Raw genomic sequence first — 6,811 nt, 5'->3', positions numbered from 1 at the left:
TTTCATGTTTTAAACTTGTTTAAATCTTTGTGAAACCTAGGATTTGACCAAAGATTCAAATGGGCATAAAATTAAAAAAATAGAAAAATGAAAACCAAAGCACATAGTCTTCTTATGTCATATAGTAAGCATTAAAGTTGATAAACAAGGTCTAGACATATTCAAACCAGACAAATCATGTATCTACCCCCTAACCCTAAACTTGGTCGATCTTATGAAGTCTAGCTAGCATGAAGAGAAGTCGTTTTGGGTTTCAAACATGGAAATTTCAAAAACCTCCCAAAAGCTTCATTTTAGAGTGACTAAGAAGGATCCATGCTTACCTTTTCATTTTCATATTTTAAACTTGTTTAAATCATGGTCAAACCTAGGATTATTTGACCAAGATTCAAATGGGCAGAAAATTAAAAAAAATCAAAAAAATGAAAAACCAAAGTACATAGTCTTCTTATGTCATATAGTAAGCATATTCAAGTTGATAAATTAACAAGGTTTGGACATATTCAAACCATACAAATCATGTATCTACCCCCTAACCCTAAACTCTGTCTTATGAAGTCAAGCATGAAGAGAAGTGGTTTTGGGTTTCAAACATGGAAATTTCAAAAACCTCCCAAAAGCTTCATTTTAGAGTGACTAAGAAGGATCCATGCTTACCTTTGCATTTCATATTTTAAACTTGTTTAAATCATTATCAAACCTAGGATTTGACCAAGATACAAATGGGTGGGCACAAAATTCAAAAAAAATAGAAAAATGAAAAACCAAATCACATAGTCTTCTTATGTCATATCGTAAGCATTCAAGTTGATAAACAATAATGTCTAGATATATCCAAACCATACAAATCATGTATCTACCCATGTCGATCTTATGAAGTCTAGCATGAAGAGAAGTCGTTTTGGGTTTCAAACATGGAAATTTCAAGAACATCCCAAAAGCTTCATTTTAGAGTGACTAAGAAGGATACAGACTTCCCTTTTCATTTTCATGTTTTAAACTTGTTTAAATCTTGGTCAAACCGCCTAGGATTTGACCAAGATTCAAATGGGCATACAAATTCAGAAAAAAATCAAAAGAATGAAAAACCAATGCACATAGCATTCTTATGTCATATATATAGTAAGCATTAAAGTTGATAAACAAGGTCTAGACATATTCAAACCAGACAACTCATGTATATATCTACCCCTAACCCTAAACTCTGTCTTATGAAGTCAATCATGAAGAGAAGTGGTTTTGGGTTTCAAACATGGAAATTTCAAGAACCTCCCAAAAGCTTTATTTTAGAGTGACTAAGAAGGATCCATGCTTACCTTTTCATTTTCATATTTTAAACTTGTTTAAATCTTTGTCAAACCTAGGATTTGACCAAAAGATTCAAATGGGCATAAAATTCATAAAAAATCAGAAAAATGGAAAACCAAAGCATATAGTCTTCTTATGTCATATAGTAAGCATTCAAGTTGATAAATTAACAAGGTTTGGACATATTCAAACCATACAAATCATGTATCTACCCCTAACCCTAAACTCGGTCGATCTTATGAAGTCTAGCATGAAGAGAAGTCGTTTTGGGTTTCAAACATGGAAATTTCAAGAACACATCCCAAAAGCTTCATTTTAGAGTGACTAAGAAGGATCCATGCTTACCTTTTCATTGTCATATTTTAAACTTGTTTAAATCATGGTCAAACCTAGGATTTGACCAAAAGATTCAAATGTGCATAAAATTCAAAAAAATTAGAAAAATGAAAAACCAAAGTACATAGTCTTCTTATGTACGTCATATAGTAAGCATATTCAAGTTGATAAATTAACAAGGTTTGGACATATTCAAACCATACAAATCATGTATCTACCCCCTAACCCTAAACTCTGTCTTATGAAGTCAAGCATGAAGAGAAGTGGTTTTGGGTTTCAAACATGGAAATTTCAAAAACCTCCCAAAAACTTCATATTAGAGTGACTAATTAAGAAGGATACAGGCTTCCCTTTTCATTTTCATGTTTTAAACTTGTTTAAATCTTTGTCAAACCTAGGATTTGACCAAGATTCAAATATATGGGCATAAAATTCAAAAAAAACAAAAAAATGAAAAACCAAAGCACATAGTCTTCTTATGTCATATAGTTAGCATTAAAGTTGATAAACAAGGTTTAGACATATTCAAACCAGACAAATCATGTATCTACCCCTAACCCTAAACTCGGTCTTTTATGAAGTCTAGCATGAAGAGAAGTCGTTTTGGGTTTCAAACGTTTAAGCCAAAAGCCCCTTTTTCAAATACTTCAAACTTATTCAAATTTGGTTCAAATTTGAAAGACATACAAGTTATAGCACACATAGTGCATACATTTTCACACATACTTGCACTAGATAGATGCTAACCCTATAGTTTGAGGCCATTTGGATGAGGTAGAAAAAAATTCTTGGATTAGAATCGTGTTGTTCGAACCCCGTAGTTGGATTTTTTGAACCTTGATCCGTAGTACTGGGCAAAACCCTAGTTTAACCTATTTAATTATAGATTCGTATATCGATTTTTCTAACCTTTTTATTATTACTATGCAGCACATGTGTGTTTGCCCGTCTAGCTAGTGAAACTCGGAGGAAGAGGGATCACTCGGAAGGACAGAAGAAGGGAGAGCATTATGGTGTCTCCCTTTTTCGGGTGACGATGTTGACTATTGTGCAGGGTTTGTCAGTGAGCAGGAGGTGCGAGCGAGCGAGCGAGTCGAGCGAGGCCGAGAATGAGAGAGATTTGTTTTTTTGTGTGAGAGGGACAACCGAAGGATCTTGAAGGACCCAGAGACTTCCAATACGCATCCTGATGCGTCTTCTCTTGACAAAGAAGATGGCTGGGAGTTTGCGTACCTATTATTGCACGTGACTTGTGCTCACTGAAGTGTGGGACCTCACGCGTGGGCACCACACGTAAGTGACAGACATGTTGGTGTAAAAACTCGGTTGATTATTATAGTGCATTAGAACAAAGTTTCCTATGGATTCAAGGGTACGTAGGAAATCCAAGTTAACTCATTTACATGACATTATTTTTTCCATGAAGCAAAGTTAACACATCTATCAATTGGTACATTTTGGAGTGACTAAGAAGGATCCATGCTTACTTATTCGTTTTCACGTGTTAAACTTGTCTAAATCTTGGTCAAACCTAGGATTTGATTTGACCAACAAGATTCAAATGGGCGAGAAAAATAAAATAAAAACAGAAAAATGAAAAACCAAATCACATAGTCTTCTTATGTCATATAGTAAGCATTAAAGTTGATAAACAAGGTCTAGACATATCAAACCATACAAATCATGTATCTACCCCCTAACCCCTAAACTCTGTCTTATGAAGTCAAGCATGAAGAGAAGTGGTTTTGAGTTTCAAACATGGAAATTTCAAAAACCTCCCAAAAGCTTCATTTTAGAGTGACTAAGAAGGATACATGCTTCCCTTTTCATTTTCATGTTTTAGACTTGTTTAAATTATCTTGGTCAAACCTAGGATTTGACAAGATTCAAATGGGTATCAAAATTTAAAAAAATCAGAAAAATGAAAAACCAAAGCAAATAGTTTTCTTATGTCATATAGTAAGCATTGAAGTTGATAAACAAGGTCTAGACATATTCAAACCAGACAAATCATGTATCTATACCCCTAACCCCTAAACTCTGTCTTATGAAGTCAAGCATATGAAGAGAAGTGGTTTTGGGTTTCAAACATGGAAATTTCAAGAACCTCCCAAAAGCTTTATTTTAGAGTGACTAAGAAGGATCCATGCTTACCCTTTTCATTTTCATATTTTAAACTTGTTTAAATCTTTGTCAAACCTAGGATTTGACCAAAAGATTCAAATGGGCATAAAATTCATAAAAAATCAGAAAAATGAAAAACCAAAGCATATAGTCTTCTTATGTCATATAGTAAGCATTCAAGTTGATAAACAAGGTCTAGATATATCCAAACCAGACAAATCATGTATCTACCCACTGTCGATCTTATGAAGTCTAGCATGAAGAGAAGTCGTTTTGGGTTTCAAACATGGAAATTTCAAGAACACATCCCAAAAGCTTCATTTTAGAGTGACTAAGAAGGATCCATGCTTACCTTTTCATTTTCATGTTTTAAACTTGTTTAAATCTTGGTCAAACGCCTAGGATTATTTGACCAAGATTCAAATGGGCATACAAATTAAAAAAATCAAAAAAATGAAAAACCAAAGCACATAGTCATTCTTATGTCATATATATGTAAGCATATTCAAGTTGATAAACAAGGTCTAGACATATTCAAACCATACAAATCATGTATATATCTACCCCTAACCCTAAACTCTGTCTTATGAAGTCAAGCATGAAGAGAAGTGGTTTTCGGTTTCAAACATGGAAATTTCAAGAACCTCCCAAAAGCTTCATTTTAGAGTGACTAAGAAGGATCCATGCTTACCTTTTCATTTTCATATTTTAAACTTGTTTAAATCATTGTCAAACCTAGGATTTGACCAAGATTCAAATGGGTGGGCACAAAATTCAAAAAAACAGAAAAATGAAAAACCAAAGCACATAGTCTTCTTATGTCATATAGTAAGCATTAAAGTTGATAAACAAGGTCTAGACATATTCAAACCATACAAATCATGTATCTACCCCTAACCCTAAACTCTGTCTTATGAAGTCAAGCATGAAGAGAAGTGGTTTTGGGTTTCAAACATGGAAATTTCAAAAACCTCCCAAAAGCTTCATTTTAGAGTGACTAAGAAGGATCCATGCTTACCTTTTCATTTTCATATTTTAAACTTGTTTAAATCTTTGTCAAACCTAGGATTTGACCAAAAGATTCAAATGGGCATAAAATTCAAAAAAAAATCAGAAAAATGAAAAACAAAAGCATATAGTCTTCGATCTTATGTCATATAGTAAGCATTCAAGTTGATAAATTAACAAGGTTTGGACATATTCAAACCATACAAATCATGTATCTACCCCTAACCCTAAACTCTGTCTTATGAAGTCAAGCATGAAGAGAAGTGGTTTTGGGTTTCAAACATGGAAATTTCAAAAACCTCCCAAAAGCTTCATTTTAGAGTGACTAATTAAGAAGGATACATGCTTCCCTTTTCATTTTCATGTTTTAAACTTGTTTAAATCTTTGTCAAACCTAGGATTTGACCAAGATTCAAATATATGGGCATAAAATTCAAAAAAAAAACAGAAAAATGAAAAACCAAATCACATAGTCTTCTTATGTCATATCGTAAGCATTCAAGTTGATAAACAAGGTCTAGATATATCCAAACCAGACAAATCATGTATCTACCCCCTGTCGATCTTATGAAGTCTAGCATGAAGAGAAGTCGTTTTGGGTTTCAAACATGGAAATTTCAAGAACATCCCAAAAGCTTCATTTTAGAGTGACTAAGAAGGATACAGACTTCCCTTTTCATTTTCATGTTTTAAACTTGTTTAAATCTTGGTCAAACCGCCTAGGATTTGACCAAGATTCAAATGGGCATACAAATTCAGAAAAAAATCAAAAGAATGAAAAACCAAAGCACATAGCATTCTTATGTCATGTATATAGTAAGCATTAAAGTTGATAAACAAGGTCTAGACATATTAAAACCAGACAACTCATGTATATATCTACCCCTAACCCTAAACTCTGTCTTATGAAGTCAATCATGAAGAGAAGTGGTTTTGGGTTTCAAACATGGAAATTTCAAGAACCTCCCAAAAGCTTTATTTTAGAGTGACTAAGAAGGATCCATGCTTACCTTTTCATTTTCATATTTTAAACTTGTTTAAATCTTTGTCAAACCTAGGATTTGACCAAAAGATTCAAATGGGCATAAAATTCATAAAAAATCAGAAAAATGTAAAACAAAAGCATATAGTCTTCTTATGTCATATAGTAAGCATTCAAGTTGATAAATTAACAAGGTTTGGACATATTCAAACCATACAAATCATGTATCTACCCCCTAACCCTAAACTTGGTCGATCTTATGAAGTCTAGCATGAAGAGAAGTCGTTTTGGGTTTCGAACATGGAAATTTCAAGAACATCCCAAAAGCTTCATTTTAGAGTGACTAAGAAGGATCCATGCTTACCTTTTCATTTTCATATTTTAAACTTGTTTAAATCTTTGTCAAACCTAGGATTTGACCAAAAGATTCAAATGTGCATAAAATTCAAAAAAAATCAGAAAAATGAAAAACAAAAGCATATAGTCTTCTTATGTCATATAGTAAGCATTCAAGTTGATAAATTAACAAGGTTTGGACATATTCAAACCATACAAATCATGTATCTACCCCTAACCCTAAACTCGATTGATCTTATGAAGTCTAGCATGAAGAGAAGTCGTTTTGGGTTTCAAACATGGAAATTTCAAGAACATCCCAAAAGCTTCATTTTAGAGTGACTAAGAAGGATCCATGCTTACCTTTTCATTTCATGTTATAAACCTGTTTAAATCATGGTCAAACCTAGGATTTGACCAAGATTCAAATGGGCAGAAAACTAAAAAAATCAGAAAAATGAAAAACCAAAGTACATAGTCTTCTTATGTCATATAGTAAGCATATTCAAGTTGATAAACAAGGTTTTTTGTGCAACATACTCCCTCCGTCCACAAATAAGTGTACATGCGGGTTTTCCAAGATAAATTATGAAGTGGAGTAAAAAATGCATTGGGAACATGCATCTCTCCTCTTTAATTTTTTCACCTCCTATGAGCTAAGTACGAAGTAGGAGGTGGTGGAATCTGCAATTCCCTCGCCTATATATTATATACAAG

The sequence above is a fragment of the Lolium rigidum genome, chromosome 3 (genome assembly GCF_022539505.1).
Source record: "Lolium rigidum isolate FL_2022 chromosome 3, APGP_CSIRO_Lrig_0.1, whole genome shotgun sequence".
Classification (NCBI taxonomy): domain Eukaryota; kingdom Viridiplantae; phylum Streptophyta; class Magnoliopsida; order Poales; family Poaceae; genus Lolium; species Lolium rigidum.
This window is presented reverse-complemented; position numbering follows the sequence as displayed.